The following is an 18,828-nucleotide window of genomic DNA, read 5'->3' as shown; positions in this document are numbered from 1 at the left end:
AAACTCGAATGGATTTTTCTGAGTGAATTGGTATATTTGGGTGGGTGGGACTTGGTCAGAATTTGGTTACTTGGTTTCTTTTGTATAGAATGACCATTTAAATATATTTCTGGGCCTTTTGGCTCTGGAACATCACACTACAGCCAATCAGAAGGTCTTATTTTGAAGCACTGGCTTTGGTAGAGGAGGGAAGAAACAGTGAGTAAAAGTGTTTTATGTCCGACAGAACGGAGGTTGTGACTCGAATGCAGAGATCAAAATGTGTGTTCAACCCCAAGAGTATCTTTTTTCACATTTTCACTCTATTATAGTGGGGTGTGGGTGGAGGGGGAGGTGAAACATGACATGAAATGAATGTTGTTACATTTTTTTTCTCCTGTCTACGATTCTACATTCGCATATCAGAAAAAAAAAACTGCATAAACAGTCAGAAAAATACACAAGCGTTATTAGAGAAGCTTGATGGATGCATTTAACACCTGCACTGTTTGAGAAATCATGTCGGATAAGTAAAACTAAATCCATAAAATAAGGTGATGAAGTATGTTTTAAAGGTACAATTCGTCCATCATAATAGTGGTAGCTTGAAGGATTCATAAGAACATCACTCCATTCATATGAAGAGTTACAGTAGGAAGGTTACGATTGGAGGTTGTGTTGGACGCTTATTAGAATTGGTACAAATTTTACTAAAGAAGTCTGTACATCACATATAGGGCTTGTCAACTGGTGGACCGCAGTCTGGATGCTGACCTGGCAATGAGTTTCAGTGAATTGAATCAAGTCGTTGAAAAATTAATGTAGCTGATAAACATATAAAAAATGGCCATAGATCAGTGACTATTGTTGTCTAAACACGAAATCAAATTCAATTGCAGTATTCAAAATTGGTAACATAAAGCAGTACCACAAAAAAAAAAAAAAAACACAAAAAAAATTGAATTAATTGTTTATTTATAAAAGCATAAACCAATCAGTAATGGTTAAGCATTTAAAAGGTAACTGTTGTTGCTATTCAGTCACATTGGTTACTTATCTAGACCTTTCTAACCAATGCATTTTATGTAACTGGACTTTTTGTAACAGGTTTTAGTAGAATACCTCGGGTTATATGGATTGCTAACATTAGCAAGTGTGATTCAGTGTCTGTAAGTAAACAGTGGACGTATAGCAACACTAGGAGCACTAGGAATAAGAAGTAGGGAATTGGCTAAACTAAATGCAAAAGCGATTGTATTGTACACACTTTGTGATTCACACTGAAAACCTGATTTTTGTTATTTTGCTGATGTAACCTACAACCCACTCCAACTCCCAAACCCTGTGATCAGTAAATCTCAGTCCGAGCCCTGGGCATCACATGTACTGCACTTTTTAGTGTGTGTTTTCAATGCTCTAACACTCATGACTCAATCCCTTTATGAGCCGTGTTTGAAAGTACATTAAATAGTGAGTCTGAATCCTCAGCGGTGGCCTGGACAATGTAACACTGTTTCATGGAAATGTAAAAATATGAACCTAGGATGGCTAAACTCAACACTCTTAGCTAATAACAGTGTAAAATGGTGTTGATTTTCTCCTTCCTTCTCCCTCGTTGCCTTTTTGTAGTGTACATATTGTTTAGGTAATGGGTTGCAGGACAATTAGTCCAATATCAAGTGGACCGGACCAAAAAAAACATCAGTTTAGTGACCAGTAACACAATAATAAACAGTCGTTCTCTTGCTGCTATTGGAAAATAATCAACTTCAAGGTGGTACCAGTAACTCCGCTTCATCCTGCTACCCCATCATTGATTATTTTCCTCTCACAATACACTATACCACTTAGGCAATGCTCAGAAATCCACATTAAATCAATGCAGAAAGTAATTATATCAAGTGGAGCCATTCTCCTTCCTCGTCCCTCCTTTGCACTTTCAGTCACACTCTGCGTCTCCTGAGTAATTTGTATTCATTTCTTTCCGTTGCAAGCTTTATTTCAGATATAAATCCACCACTGATTCACTCTTCCAGGTTAAATATATAGCCTCATGTACTGGTGTCTTATGTGCAGATGTACAGATATAAATATCGGAATATTGCATAAGGACATGAGACACTGAAGAGAATGTTGCATCATGTTATTGCAAGAAATTCAGCTAATGGAAACTCACAGACTGCACTGAGACAATGACAGAAAAAGCTACTTAAATGGCACATTATTCACAATCCGCCATCTTTAAGCCGTGAATTTCATGTGGAGGTGTTTAGCATCTGACATTTAGAAGAGATTTATTTCACAGATACCTGCTCAAACTGTATGCTGATGTTCTCCTCCACTAACATCCCTTGCTCAAATACTATACACTGTCAGGTTAAATCCCAGTCAGCGAGTACACGTGAAGTCTTAAAATCTAAGGCACTGTCTTTTGAGTAATGATTCTCAGCGAATTCTCTCTCGCTGTGTTTAAAGCAGCAAAGCCAACCATACTGCACGCACGACTGCTTTCTGATTCACTGCTTAATGGAGGCTTAGACTCCTAATGACTGCTGCTGTTGGAGAACTGATAAAAGACCCACAGACCAAAATAAATAGCACACCAAGACCAAGTTTAACCCTTAAACAAAGTCCCGCCTTTCAGAAATGGACTGTTCGTTATAAGCTGGTCAATATTTTTACTGTAATGTGCATTTTTTTTTAACTTCAGAAATGAATGTTATTTTTTTGAGTCTACATTGGCATATCAAGAAAATCAGAAGCAGTTTACAGAGGCTTGAACAAGCTTTATTAGAGAAGATTGATGGATGTATGAACCATTTAACACCCACACTGTGTGAGAAATCATGGCAGATAAGTACGAGGCACTAAATCCATAATATAAGGTGATGAAGTATGTTTTATTGATATAGTTGACCATCATAATAGCGGTAGCTTGCATGATTCGTAAGAGCATCACTCAGTTCATATGAAAAGTTACAGTGCCTTGCGAAAGTATTCACCCCACTGATGCTTTTGCTGTACAACCTAGAATTAAAATTGATTTTTTAATCAGAATCAGAATAAGCTTTTATTGCCAAGTGTGCTTACACACACACAAGGAATTTGACTTGGTATTTGGATTTTATGCAGTTGACCTACGAAATACTACAGATTATTGAAGTGGAATGAAAACAAAATTAAAAACTGAAAAGTTGTGAGTGCATATGTATTCACCCCCTTTTCTATGAACCCCCTAAACAAGATCTGGTACAAACCCCTACAAAAAAAAAATCATAAGAACACCAAGAAGTCTGAATACTTTTGAGATTGGAGGTTGTCTTGGACTGTCATTAGAATTGGTACAAATTTTGCTAACGACGTTTGTACATCTCATAGAGCATGGCTTGTCAACTGGTGGACCGCAGTCCGGATCCCGACCCGGCAAAGTATTTCAGTCAACTGAACCACGTAGTTAAAAAATTACTGTAGTCGATAAACGTATAAAAACGGCAGTGACTATTGTTTTCTAAGCATGAAATCAAATTCATTTGTGCTATTCAGTATTGGTAATGTGAAGCAGCACTACAAAACAAAACAAAACAAAACATAAAATCTTTGAATTGTCTTATTTATAAACCATAAACCAATCAGTAATAGTTTTTAAAAGCATTTAAATGTAACTGTTGTTGAGTACACGCTCTTGAACAGATAGATACTAACTGTGTTTTCTTTGTCACTAATGTCGTACGATCACATTCTAAAGGTACAACTTGACAAACGTACCCTTGATAGTAGCATCTCAGTGATAAGGAAAAGTACTTTTGGTACATTTATTTCTAAGACACATTTTTGTGGATTCAGTTCTGCAAGTAATTTTCGAACAAAAAATGAAAGCATAACATGTCACAGTGCTCTGCATCAAGCTGTGCTCATGAACGAGTGAAAAAATGACTAAATTATAGTGCTAATCTAGCTTTGATAAGCACTCCTTAGTGTTCAATTAATGTTTTAAATAAAAAAATAAATAAATACTTACATGTAGCTGAAATTCTCCATTTTTCAAAGGCGCAAGAAAAACCCGAAAGCATTTGTGTAATAAATACACTATGTCTGATTTCAAACCACTTATTATGTGGATCTCTTGAAATTTCATCTTGTTCACCTTAGGTACAAATGGAAATATTCACACACACACACACACACACACACACACTTGGTCAAAACGCAGAGTAAGTACTAATGATGATTTGTGAGCAGAGCCTGCAGCTTTACAGAAATCTATTTTGAATATTTTATTAAAATTCACAAATGGAAAAGAGAACGAGTGTAAATGTGGAGGAGCGCTTAGATGGGATCGTGTTCTTGCTAAGAGCTTGAGCGAAGAAAACTTCGTCTCATGAAGAACGAATAGAAAATAAAGTGACACAGAGTTCAGGTACTTAGGGTTAAAAATGAAATAATGTGCAATGTTTCAGTGTTTGCTGTTACTTTGTTCTTAGAAATGAAGATGAAGGATGAAGCGAGATTTTCTTTTCGATGTGATTATGTACTGTACTGCAGTTTGCCTTGTTAAGAAATGTTTTGTGCAACAGCAGACATGTTCCATGAAGCCACTGTATCTGTGTTATACACTCATGTGTTCTCCTTGTCGTTCTGCTGAAACTAGGCCCTTGTCTGTTGCTCTTGTCTCACTAGGAATTCTTTATTGCATCCTACTATATATGCGCATATAGATATGATGACCATAAAAACAAACTTGGCGGTTTACTCCCTAATAAGGTGACCAGAGAGACAGACAGACGGAAGAGAGAGAGAGAGAGAGAGAGAGAGAGAGAGAGAGAGAGAGAGCAGTGGAGAAACTGCTTTAGAAACTTGCGGTGGTCTTGCAGGACAGTTGAGAGCAGATGGATGGAGCGTTCCTCCCACAGAACCGGTTAACACTGTGATCATCGTCTCCATGACAGGTCCGTGTAGGCGGACACACTTGATGATTTACCAGAGCAACTTAGAAACTCACTTCTCACTTCTCTCTCAGAAAACAGGATTTCAGAAAAGGGAAAAAGTGTGACAGTGGGTGTAGAAAATGACAGCATGACGTTTTTCGAGACGTGACATTGTGAAAAGAGAACAGGATATAGTTATTCTAAAGTGCAGTAGTAGTTTTTTTTTTTTTTTTTTTTTTTATTGAGGTAATCTTATTCAGATGTGAAGATAAAACTGGTCTGGTCATGTGTTACATTAAACACACTGTATGCTCAGAATTAGCATAGATTTTGTGGCAAAGATTTTGTCAGCTGTCATGACATTTACAAGTTGTCATGGTCAGATAACATTACAATCCACACTGACATTAACTGTAAGTACATCACATAGCAGCAGAGTAATCTTCCTCGACAGGTTTATAACGTGCTTATGTATATCAGTCTTATGAATTAACAGTAAATAAGGAATACTTGTGTCTATATTATGAGTTTAATTTGAAGTTAAAAGTTAAAAACATGTCCGAAGAATACACTTCATTTCATATTATATCAAATAATTTAAGTAAGGAATAAAACAAGATGAGGAGTTAATGTTACCATGCCAAAGTTGATTATTTTCCAATAACATCACATCCCGAAGTGTGTTATTCCTCTTATACTACAGTAAGTTGGCAATGATTACAATTTTTTTATATATATATTAAAGACTGACACATCATATTTGTGGAAAACAATGCAAAATTAAAGGCAGCTGGTTTCATTTTAAGAAACTTTTATACATTATACATTTATACATTCTGATTGGGAAGAAGGTGTTGATTAATTTTCTATAACAGCAGCTCTGACAGTGGTGCAGCTGCACATCACAGGTTTACATCATAGGTATATATATATGTCGTTTCTATAGCAACAATTTACACAGGGAATTGTATGGCAAGTAATATCTAATAAAAAACATTCAAAACATATAACAAAGGAAAAATTATGTAGTGAAGTTTTTCAAGTAATAGTGAAGTGAAGGAGTCTCCAGTGTCAGCGCTTTGTAACAGTCAGAGGTAAAGCTGTAACTTTAAGTTTTCCAACATCTTCAGGACAGAGGATGTTGCACTTTGTGGTTTCACAAGGGTTTTGTTTTTTGACATCCACAACAATAAATGTATCTATAAAATGTAAATTATTAAAGATCACGTGTAAAAAATAATCATAATTGTGTTGTGCTTTAATAAGTTAAAAATTGCAACTGCTGGAAAGAACGAATCGTGTAAAAAGAATCACATTTGAAATAAATGAATCATGTGTAAATGAATCATTAATCTTATCACTTGCACATAAATGAATCATGTATAAATGAATCATGTATAAATGAATCATATGTAATCATGTGTAAAAGAATCATATGTGCAGATAAATGAATCATGTGTAAAAGAATCAAATGTGAAAATAAATGAATCATGTGTAATCACATGAAAAGGAATGGATCATTTAAAAGAATTACATGAAAATACAATAGTGAAAAAAAAAAAGTGAAAATAAACAAATAGTAAAAAAAATTAATTAATCAATTAATCAATTAAATAACATTTTAAAAATATCTTTAATCTTGTCACTTGAGCATAAATGAATCATATGAAAATTATAAAAAAAATAATGATATGTCCTCCTTTAATAAACCTTATAATCTTTGGCAAATTGCTGTGGTATAAGAGGAATAAATCACTTTGGGACATGCTGTTATTGGAAAATAATCAACTTTGGGGTAGTAACAGTGACTGCGTTTCATTACACCAGCACACTGATGATTAGTTTCCTACAGCAGCACAACACTGAGTGTTTAAGTATAACTGAAAGCAGAGTGTTTGAGAATAACATTAATGCGACAGTGTTGGATGTCACCCGTGCTCTTTCCTGCACTCTTTCATTTATGATAAAGTTCACATTACAAAACAATTTAGTTTCGATTCCTATCATGATGCAGAAGCAGCACTATTAGCACACTGCTAGCTAAAATAGATGTCTAAGGTTAACAGGTATGACATGATTTATAGCATTAAAAATGGCAGCCTTTAATAGCCTGCACCTTCCTCCGTGTCCTCTATTAAAAGTACTTTTAATTACCCTTCACGGCTCGTCTAGGTCACACACGGAGAGAAAAAAAAAAAAAGTTCTGTTCATGGAAATATCACTAACAAGCCACAGATCAGGATAGAGAGCAGGTGATGGTCTCATTATTTCCTCCTGCTGAATCAATAGCACATCAGTAGCGCATCAGTACGGCACACACAGCTCCTGTGTCCAACTACAACACTGATCTGCATGATGTGAAACCTTTCACACACACACACACACCAGGTATTGAAATAAAACTCCTGGGATCACACAGAGGGAGGGAATTAGCGGAGCACATTAAGCTCCATCAGAGTAGAGATCAGGCAGATACGGGGTAACAACACCATGGTGTCGGAGTAAACACGAGAAAAACTCATCAGCTCTGATGTGAGTAAGAGTGTTGGAGGATAAATTCATTTAGAGCGCTTTTCATATTCGGTGTTTTCACAGAAAAAAGAATTAGCCGGATGTGTGTGAGACTGTACCAGCCCACATTTTGGTTGGTTCTATTTCCCAAAATATAAACAAAATAGCAGCGTAATTTAAACCAGCACAACCCTGACCAGGCAGGTACTAAGGATCGCCCATGCTCTTATTGTTACATGCATGTGCTTTTCACTTCCTGTTCCTGTCTCCACCCCTTTCTTGTCATTTTTTGGGTTTGTGTTTGTGTTTTAGTTAGATTAGTTTGCCAATTTATACCCTTCTGGTTTTGTGTCGATTGTATTCATGCCATGTTTAATGTTTCCAGTTACTTCTGTATTTCCTGTTTTCATACTTTTGTTGATGTAATGAGTATCCTTCTGTAATGTTGCCTGCTTGTGCTCTGGATTACGACTCCGATTTTTGGAAAGGTCCTAATAAAGAAGTGAGTTTACACACTTGGTTCCTGCCTCTAATCACGTGTCTCGCTGAGACATGTTCATGTTAATGAACTCACGTCATGTCAGATTCTTATGAGTCTTGCCTCTATTTTAAATGTATCTAAGCTTCCCTGAGCTTTTCTACTGATTCGTTGACCACATGCCATGCTGATGATGAGAACACCACTAAGAGGCATTGTCATGACTCAAGACCAGAGTCTGAAAAAAAACTCAGGACCTTTCAGCATTTCACAGCTTCACATCACCTCCCAGTCTCCAGAACCACCAACGCTGCTGTAACACAACGTCACGTCTGTTTAAATCCTTCTAAATGCATCAATGATGATTAATAACTGTGTAATAACTCCATAATCTCATCACTGATCCCGAGAATGGAGTTAAACTGTGTGACGAGCAATCCTTCCTCGGCCGCTTTGAGAATTAGCTCAGTCCGGATTGGAGGAACAGTGATGGATTGCTTCAGTGTGCAGCATTAATAGAGCAGCTCGAGTGGAGACTCTCAGCACATGCAACAGCAAAAGCGTATTATTCATCATTATGCTTTGGGATTTAATGGAGAAAAAAAGGCAGGAAAAGATTGCTTTTGTCTGTTATTAGTATTTATTTCAATTAAATATTTTCAAATTTATGCATTTGTACTATTTGTCAGCTCTATTAATTCTGGTTTACAGGCAGGGCAGATTATCCAGAGCGATTACAGGGCAATTAATCAAAGAAAGCACAGTTTGAATGGTGATTATTAATCATGGTTGTGTGCTTTGACTCATTTCTAATCATTCAGGTTTTTCTGGACTATTTGAGTCTGTAACTTGGTGTTATAATGCACATTAAATTGCTATTTTTACCCTGGACCATTAGTGGCTTTTTTCTTCAGAGGACAATGAGGACTTTTTTAACACCATATACTGTAGAGGTGAGTTTTACAAAGGAAAGGAAAAGAAAGAAACAGAAACAATGCATAAAAAAGCAGAAAGAGATTTGATTGGGGGAAAAAATAAGACGAAAGACATAAAAGACAAAATGGGATAAAGAAATATTATGCAAATGTACATGTGCTTATCAACTTTTTTTTTGTTTTAGTACACATAATACACATTAAGCACAAATTTACATATACAATACATTTTTTTTTCTTCTACTGCAAGAAAACACTGTGATTAAGGCCCGAAATAGCAGGTATGAGCTGTCTGCATTTAGCTAGTCCACATCATCTTCTCTGTTCTCGTTCCTGATTAAAATTACTTTCTAAATCTCCGCAGTTGAAAGGAGAATACTGTCTCTCATTAACACGCAGTACAGCTCAGTCGCTGGATTACTCACTTCCATTCCCGAGATTAAACAATCCACATCTACAAAAGGAAAGTACGTCAGGATCAGATTTAAATTCAGGGGATTTACATCTACAGTGAAAGAGCCACACAGGAGTCATACAGCAACATAAGAATTATTGGCACCCTTCAAGAAAAAAGTAACATGCAATACAATATAATGAGAAATATACTTTTTTTTTTTTGTATTGTTTTGTTTTTTGGTTTTTTTTGGAGGGGGGGAGTGTGTTCACAGCTCTGTTGAATTCTTGATTCTGATTGGTCAGAAGATGAAGAATAATTTACTAGTTCTGATTGCACTAATGCACTCCATTTATTGGATTTTTAAATGGAGATAAATGGATTTTTCTTATACACTTTTTTTAAAAAGTATTGATATGGTGATGTATTCTGTGAGGAGGCGCTTATGTAACATTTATGGAAGGAGTCTCCAGTGTCAGCGCTTTGTACCAGTCAGACATAAAGCTATAAAATTGGTTAAAGTCTTTGCTCTTTTTCTGTAACAAGCTGCATCTTTGTTTGTCTTATTAGCTTTTCGTTATAACCGATGTTCCATAACATTAAATGTAATTTAATAAAATGTAATTCGAATATGTTATTTCTATTGTAACACCTTACACAGGGGCTTTGTATGGCGGACGTGTGTAATTGTTCATATGGTGAAGTTTTCTATAAGGAGATGTTTATAGCTGCTGTAACATAAGCGAGAACAGGAGCTAACTTGTTTCCTGGACGTTCCACAACATTTCAATGTAACTATAAGTGGATACTGCGATGGACTGGAGCCCAGTTTTCCCGGGATAAGCTCCAGATCCACTGTGACACTGACCAGGAGAAAGCACTTACTGAGAGTGAGTGAGTATAAATGGATAAAAAGTACGACATGTTGTTCTTGGCAAACTGCTCGGTATAAGAGGAATAAAATACTGTGCTGTTATGGGAAAAGAATCAACTTTGGGATATTAACAGTAACTCTACTTCATCACCCCACCCTGTTGATGATTATTTTCTTATAACAGCACACCCCCAAGTGGTTTATTCCTTACTACCGATGTTGCTGAATTCTCAATTCTGATTGGTCAGAACTTGTTGATTAATTTTCTATAACAGAGCTTACAGAGCTTCTAACAGTAGTGCCACCTTCAGCATAAACCACACATATACGTACATATATTACACTTAGCGTTTCTACAGTAACAGCTATTTACACAGCTGTTGTTTTCCCTAATGTTTTGTCGAGGCTCTCATAATCTTAACCTGGCTCTTATATTATTGTGTATTGTCTCTATGTTTTGTGTGTATATATTGTCATGCATTTCAGCTCCACTGTAGAGTTTATGAAACCAATATACTGTGACTAGATTGTTTATTTGCTGTATAGATTGTGTTCTGAATTAGGAATGCCTCTGGAGGACAGAATTTTATCGTAACTGCTCGAGTGTAATAAAATGATCAGCGAGCCATGGTGTTTTCTCCTAATAGGGAGGAATGTTCGGCCCATTTTATTTAGCTACAGCTCTCAGTTTTATGACAGAGTGTCGTAAAATACACTCAAGGGCTTCCGAAGTGAAAGTAGCAGCTTTTATGCAGATTTAGTGGCAGCAATAAATTCAGGAAAATATGATATTTACGTCATGTTTTATCTGCACAATAAGACTGGGATTTCAAAGTGACTGGAAAGTTATGAGCTTGAATATCTGGACTACTGTCACTTAAACATTATTAAGTACAAGTTAAACACACAGGTTCATTATTGGTGTTGGGAGAGTGGAGGATCTAAAATACTTATTGGTCAACCTCATGATCTCTGATTCTTCTGCAACCCTGCTAGTCCAAATAAGAGTCTACCACTGTTAAACTTGGCAGAAGAACTCTGTAGAGGTGAATAATGTCAAGAATTAATGCAAGAAACAAAAGGTTGAAATGTGCACAGATCCAGGTGGTCAATTAATCAAGCAGACAGTAGTGCAGGATGAACAGAATCAAAATCAAGGGAAGATGTGGCACTCAAACAGGAAGTAGAGAGTGAAAATGCCACTTGGACTTGAACACTGGGACAATAGCAGAACCTCACAGAGAATGGAGGTGAATGTTGTTCTTCTTTCAGCTGCTCCCATTAGGGGTCGCCACAGCAGATCGTTGGTCTGCATATTTGATTTGGCACAGTTTTTAGATGCCCTTCCTGACGCAACCCTTCCCAATTGTATCCGGGCTTGGGACCGGCACTGAGAGCGCACTGTTGCACGCAACCCCAGTGTCTGGGGATGGTTTCCTGGCCAGGAGTCGAACCTGGTTAGCAGCGGTGAGAGCATTGATGCCTAACCACTAGTCCTCCAGGGACACAAAGAATGGCGGTGAATAAACTGGTTTGAATACACTACTGGTTAAACAGGAAACAGACGAAACAGGTGATAGAACAGATGGATTTGGGTGTAGTTGATTCAGATTCGGATGTAACAGAAACGACAAAAATCTCAGAAACCTTGCAGAGATCATGCTGGTTGCATTTTCACTGCTTTATTTGAATCCATTCCTATGACTATTGTTAAATCCATTAGTAAATCCCAGGCTCCTTTCCCAGCACCACGTTAGCATTCCGGGTTTGTATTTGCCAGGTATTTGATTGGGCATGTCAGGACAGATGGGTAACAGGCTAAGAGGCTGCTTCAAGCAGAAAGCAGATGGCTGTTTGAGTCAGTTCAATCGTAGGCGTCAGGAAGTGTCTTCTCAAAGACCACCGGCGATGTTTGATGATCCAGAGACAGTTTGACGGTTCAGTTCTTCCCTCTCCATCCTCATACGCGGTGCTGTCAGTTGATTAGTTACTAAATCAGAATACCTAACGAAGTGGTGACTCAGAGAGTGCTTTACAGATGGAGAAGAGAGGGATGCCTTGAGCAAAACTTATAACCTTCATCTGCTCAGTGTGGATAAAAGTGGCTGCTAACTGAATAAATATAAATGTAACAGCCATCTGATTTCCTTTCTACCTCCTCATACATGCAGTTATCCAACCATCCAATCATGTGGCAGCAATACAATACATAAAATCATGCAGATACACATCAAGAGCTTCAGTTATTGTTCACATCAAACATCAGAATGGGGAGAAAATGTGATCTCAGTGACTTTGGTTTGGTTGTTGGTTTGGGTATTTCAGAAACTATAGATCTTTTTGGGATTTTCACACACAATGGCGCAAAATGGTTCACACAGAATGATACAAAAAGTAATCTAGTTCTGCAGGATGAAATGCCTTGCTGAAGAGAGAGATCAGAGGAGATGACAGGAAATCTACTGTAATGCAAATAACCACTCTTTACAGCCGTAGTGAACAGAAAAGCATCTCAGAACACACACCACGTTAAACCTTGAGATCAGCAGGAGATCACATCAGGGTCGAAACTGGACACAGACTCACCCAAACCGGACAGCTGAAGATTGGAAAGTCACCTGGTTTTCGATGCATTGCGCTGCCGCCACATGATTGGCTGATTGGATAACTGCGTGAATAAGCAGGTGTACCAGGTGCAGGTGTTTCCAGTCAAGTGAAAACGATAAGAGTTTTTAATTTGAGTCTTTCTACAACAAGAATCCAGTGGAGTGACCTCAGTAAAGGAGACACATGAAAGAACATGAGAGAGGTCAGAGTGCTAAATGCTTCAGAGCCACTGAGGTGACATGGTGCTTATTTTTTTAATAATGTGCGCCCACAAATTGATATATTGAGGCCACAATTTAATTTTCTCAAAATCTATTTCATGGCTGTGAAATATTTAACTTGTGGCAGCTATTATAGTTTAAATGAAATAGAGAAATGAAATGAATTAAATCATTGTGGCCGGAGGAGTGATGGAGAAGATTGAGAATATTACAAGTTACTTTGACATACTGGAGTCACTGATGTTGGGACATGAATTCTCAGCAAATAATGAGCTGGAGGCCGTACTTAACATTTTGTGGAACATCGTATTTAATATGATAATTAAATGTGACTTGTTCCAGTTAAGTTGTGAGCCCAGCAATTTGCTGCTGTGACTTTAGTCTCTCATGTCTACAATATATAATCTGCAGCCGCAAAATACTTAGTTTGTGGCCTGTAGATATTATCTCGTGGCATATAACGATGTGTTATGTAAGGAATGACACATGAAGGACCATGCTGCTATAGAAACACCACTTTGGGATGATAATGGTATCACAACACCCTGGCATGAAATGTGTTCTTCTGCATATACCACAGCAATTTACCAATGATTATCATTTTTCAACTATTAATGAATGACACGTCATACTTTTCATATGTTTATTTAATGTTGTGGAACATCTGCGAGACAAATTAGTTCCTGTTATCACTTATATTATATAACGATAAACAGTTGTTTCCTCACCAGCATCATATTTTCTCTCTCGAAGGTAATGAGACACAAAATACGCCATTCATCACTTTTCCGAGAAACCGCAAAGCGTAAACTGAAGATTTTCCCATGCTACATGGGAAACTTTACAAAGTAACATGAACGTTATAAAGCATCTCAGACTCCTTTTATAAATATTACATAAACATTTCTTAACAAAAAACATTACCATATCAATGATTAGATGCATTTTTTAATAAACTACATATTTTTTGTATTTTATTCCGTTTAAATCTTGTCTATTATTAGTCTTACATGTCTTCGATTATGTGTATGAGCTGTTACTATAGAAATGAGAACGTACTGCAGCTGGATCTAGCTGGAGCCATCGAGTTATTTAAAATGAATCCACACCTACTGACCAATCAGCTTCGAGATTTCAACTGCGGTGTGGTATAATAAATAATAACTACCATGTCTCTGTAGAACGCTGCATAAATTAATTGAAATTAACTAAAGCTTGTAAGAGAATGAGAAATTCAAGACTCAAGAGTTTGTTGTCATGTGCATGATACAGGAAGTTACATTGTACAGTGAAATTCTTCCTCTGCATTCCTTCTGATAAACCATCGATACTGTACAGATAGAGTTATAAAATGGAAAAACAAAATATTCCAAGGCACACGCGTGGTTAATCATAAAAGTCTATTCCCACTTCATATAGTATAGAATAGATAGATAAAATAAATCCACTAAATAGATTAAAACGTCTTTTACAGCGTGAGACTTTTTGGATTTATACACTTAAGGGTATGAAGTTACCTGGTGTTAATGAGGAAACTGATTTTTTTACCATTCTTGTAGTAATTATCATTATGTCTTTTTATTACAATGTTTCATTTGTGTGTGAGTTGGTTGCTTTAGCCACTCCCACTTGTTAACCAGCTGTGTTGATGTTCTACTGATTGCAAACAGTGCTTTCGTGGATAACGGATGTGTATCCTGAGGAACGCTGTGTTAAGCCGAAACTCATTGATCAACGATTTTTGAATTTTTTTTATGATTTAGCCTAATTTAGTAAAGGCCTTTTATGCTTAATCACATGATTACCTTGGAATATTTTGCTTTTTCATCTAATATTTACCTCTCAAATATCCAATATGCACCAGTGGCCACACAATTGTTTACACCACTGTAGCACGCCCAGTTGTCTTGTTTTGGAAGAGTTATCAAATGATATATATATATTACAAGTATGATATAAAATGTACTACAGATACCAGTGTGAGGGAGGTGGGCTATAGTGCAATAGTAAAGACAATAAGAAACACTTCAGACTGTATAAATATAAATATAGTACAATTATAGACCAGTCGTACAAGATGTTTTGTCCTTATGTACAAGAGGCCGTGATCAAAACGTGCATTGTGCAAAAAAATGTGCAATATTGCAAGGTTCTGTAACAGCAGTATGGATGTGTGTGTGAAGAAAATATCATGGGTTGCTGGTTTGCAGGTCCATTTTATTTCTCAGGCAGCGTTCTGAAGTCATTTTGTGCCAGCAGATCTAACAGTCATACAGATATGACAAGATGTTCCTGCTGTATTTGTGTTACTCTGATTGACTCTGCTCGATCTCAGAGGGAAATGCTGCCAGCTCCCTGCAGAGCTCCTCCAAACGGAAATATGTTGAGAGTAGACTGAACACATCCTGTCCTAGATCTGCTCTAACACACTGCACCTCATCAGCTAATTATGTGACGAATCAGACGTGTGAGAGAATGTGCGAGAGAGCTTAATATCGGGTGTCACGTGAACATCACCAAGCCACAACTGAGATTTTTTTCCTTTCGAGAAAATAGGTTTGGATTTAAGACAGTGTAATATTACACAAATAACATTCTTGCAATGTTGTGGTAATGCTTGCTATAAGGATGCCTGCAAAGTTATTAGAATGTTGCTCACACAACTTTCCCCATCAGGTTTAGCATGTTCATGTTCTCTGTCAGTGATGTGGGTTTGTTTCACTTTTTCCAGCATTGAATTGAAAATGAAAAAGTCATGTTTTCTGTAACGGAGCCAAACAAATGCACACGCTGTAGCTCCAGGAGAATTTTTACACATACCTCCCACATTCCTCTCACATCCCTCAGGAGTGTGAGGTGCATGTACGTGTTTTTCCAACCCCTCCTGAACAGATGCCGTCCTTCAGGACGTTGTCCCCTGAGGGGACGAGACGCTGATGTGTCCCTGCATCCCAAAGCAGGACACTCACACCAGAGACATTACAGAAGATAAACAAGAGCTTTTGTAACATTAACATTCATAAATAACTACAAAACCCTTCGCTGATGTTTTGTTCTCACACCTTACAATGTCACATTATAAACATATGCAGACTTTGACTTTCTGACATTTCTGTCTTTCACAGGCAGTACTCATTTACATTAACATCCTTTAAAGTGATCCTCCTTCTCCTCATCCTGCTGATAATTAGTTAATTAGTGGTGCTATATTTACTAGAAGAGTCTGTGTTCTCATTATGTTGTGTGGTTTAAACACACACACAGAGAGATAAACATGAATATACACACATTAGTGTGTTTACTCCACTGTACAGTAAGTTCATTACAGTCCCTTATGGAAGAAATCACATACATTTACATGCGAAAATAAATGAAATATATAATAATAATAATAATAATAATAATAATAATAATAGTGTAAAAAAACAAACATGAAAATAAATTAATCATATGTAAAAAAAAAAAGCACATATGAAAATAAATGAATAATTTGTAGTAAATAAATAAATAAATTGTGTAAAAATCATATGCAAATATAACACTGCAACTGACACTGGAGACTCCTTCCATAAACATGAAATAAATGTCTCTTATAAACTTGTTCATGTGAATCATCACATGCAAATAAATACATAAATAAATAAATAAAGTAAAAATCACATGCAAATACATAAATAAATAAATTGTGTAAAAATCACATGCAAATAAAACACTGAAACTGACACTGGAGACTCCTTCCATAAACATGAAATATACGTCTCTTATAAACTTGTTCATGTGGATCGGCTGAAATATAAGGGTTTTTTATTATTGTTGTAGAACCAATACTGTATGAATGAGCTGTTACTATAGATAATAATAAGATATCAGAACAAACACATTATAAATATAATATAAACCTGTGATTTGCAGCTGCACTGCTGTCAGAGCTGCTGTTATAGACAATTATTCAACACCTTCTAAACAATCAGAATCCAAAGTGCTGGACGTAAGCAGCTGAAACGTGTGGTGGCCCGGGTGCGAGGAGTCGGCAAGCAGCTGTTCAGTGTGTCCAGCTTGCTGCAGAGCCGAAGCAGACTGCTACTCAGGGGTGGCCTGTGGGAGAATAAAACTCCTCTGCTGTCATAGGAAGTATATCCTCCACTGGGATTTCTTTGGCAAAGAAGTTAATATTGGCGTCTCACTTTTGGTCCTGAGGGATTGCGGCTGTCACGAGTTTTAACATCTCCACAGACATCACAGATGTGTCCACAGAAGGCTGGATCATTTTCAACCACTCTGCATGTGTCAGTGTCGTACACTGTCCTTACGTTGTCATTACAGAAGCATTAATTACTGATAAATTAAATTACTGTGATAACGTATTGTTTCACGGCTCCTTAATTAATGATTAAGCGCTTACTTACTACTAACTACGCCTGAATATAATAGACATTAAGGCATAAGTATGAGCTAAGAAGTCATAGTTTTGAGATAAGTCATAATTCCAAGATACTAAGTCATAATTATGAGTCGCAATTAAGAGATATCATATCATGTCATAATTTCTAGATAATATGAGATAGTATGAGATAATTATGAGACAAGTCAAAATTTCAACATACTAAGTCATAATTATGACATTAAAAAAATCATAATTCACAATAAAGAGATGAAGCCATGATTTTAAAATATATTATAATAATAATAAACATATGTAATACTTCAATCAATATAACACTTTCATTCATTTCAAGTATGAAAATTGTATTTTTTATTATATATAAATGTGGTAAACAAAGATTTAATGTTTTAATTAATCCAATTCAATTCTTTTAAGATTTATTTCTCTTTTTTTAAGTATTGAGAGGCAATTTGACTATGCTCAACAAAATGCCCGGCAAAACCACTCTAATCTACACGCACACCAGTGTGATTCTCCATTCCCTCGACCTTGAATGCAGCTGTCTTCATTAATATGGCTGCCATTTTGATGGTTGTCTGGCTCAGGTGATGATCTAATTATGTTATTGGAGCAGGATGTAGATCAACACTGGCACCTTGCCTCAAGACAGCTCTGAAAATCAGATCAGATCTAAATCCCTGATCCTCTGATGCAGCTCCAAGAGTCCCTCAATAAGACATTAAATATTGATAATCAGACAGCTGGCAGGGGTTTAGTCTAAACACACACACACACACACACACACACACACACACACACAAACCAATAATTGGCTAGTGTATAATTGGCTAGTGTATTATTAACACAGATGTGTGCTTATCATAAGACACTTTATATGTAGGCCATTTCTATAAAGAGCCAAAGACACATTAATAACATGTTATAATCATTTACAGTATAAGCAATTATACATTTCATTATAATCACTTATGAAAATGCATTATACTGTCTCTCAGTGTCTATTATGCATTATAAATAGTGTACATAACACATTTCCAATGTTAAAGGTTAATTAGAGACACACTGAGACCCATGCATGTTTTTTTTTCCTTCGGACTTTGTAAATTTCTTGAAATCTGCAAAAACAGCGGGTCTTGTGGCATGTATTTTTGAAAACACATACCCATATTATAATATTCATAATAATTTACAAGTCATATTTAAACATTTATAGTATTATTCCATTTCTCACAATTGAATGAAGACAAAGAAATGACATTGTAATTATTAATAAAGCTAAAATTCTGAATAATAAATAGTTCACTTTACTGCACTTACAGCAGTAAACAATGAATAATAAGACTATTCAGCAACACTGTCTATGAAGGTCAGTATGAAGGCATATTATGTTATAATGCATTCATTAGATATTATAAAAATCGTGAACTGAGAAAGACAAGAAGTCAGGCAATCTACAAATAACACTGTGAAGGCAAATCCAAAAAAAATAATAATAAAAA

Source organism: Pangasianodon hypophthalmus, chromosome 9, assembly GCF_027358585.1.
Source record: "Pangasianodon hypophthalmus isolate fPanHyp1 chromosome 9, fPanHyp1.pri, whole genome shotgun sequence".
NCBI classification, from domain to species: Eukaryota; Metazoa; Chordata; class Actinopteri; order Siluriformes; family Pangasiidae; genus Pangasianodon; species Pangasianodon hypophthalmus.
Note: the sequence above shows the minus strand (reverse complement) of the source record.